This window comes from Pteropus alecto, unplaced genomic scaffold (assembly GCF_000325575.1).
Source record: "Pteropus alecto unplaced genomic scaffold, ASM32557v1 scaffold25, whole genome shotgun sequence".
NCBI classification, from domain to species: Eukaryota; Metazoa; Chordata; class Mammalia; order Chiroptera; family Pteropodidae; genus Pteropus; species Pteropus alecto.
The window spans coordinates 32,987,577-32,988,201 of record NW_006441955.1 but is presented as its reverse complement, the minus strand read 5'-3'; positions in this window follow the sequence as shown (position 1 = coordinate 32,988,201).

The following is a 625-nucleotide window of genomic DNA, read 5'->3' as shown; positions in this document are numbered from 1 at the left end:
ATTTACACTTCAGGCAGGCAGAACCCATCCTACCCAGAGTGAGACCTGGAAGAAGAAATCTCAGGTCACCGTCTCCTTCCTGGGCACCATCTTTGGTCCCCAGCATCACACATCTCCATCTTTCCGAGTATGGACCAAGAGCAGCAGCCCTCCACTTCTGTTTCTCGGTTTCTAATGATTGACCACAAGACTTCCCATTCAGTGAAGACCTCTTTCAAGCTACAGCCAGTTAACAGTTGGAGGTGATATCAGCATCATGGTGGAGTGGGACCCCTTTATATCTCTCAAATCTACAACTAGTTGAACATCTGTGATGCAACAAAGTTTCTTCTCAACACACAAGTGTGCCTGAGATACCCACATATCAGTGCATGTGAAGGTGGGCATGTTACAATGTATGGGGGAAACAGGCTGAAAGGAAGGACAGGAATAGTGCCCACAGTGCGGGTTCCTGGTGGAGGTTAAGTAAGAGCTGCGTCAGCACATGAGAATCCTGCCCAGTGTGGCAGGCAGAGCCTGGAAGTAGTTGTGACACATCCATGCCTTTCTCGCTGCAGCACAACAGCACCAGCAGCCATAGGAAACCAGGAAACTGCACCGCAGTTTCACAAACCAAGTTCCTTCT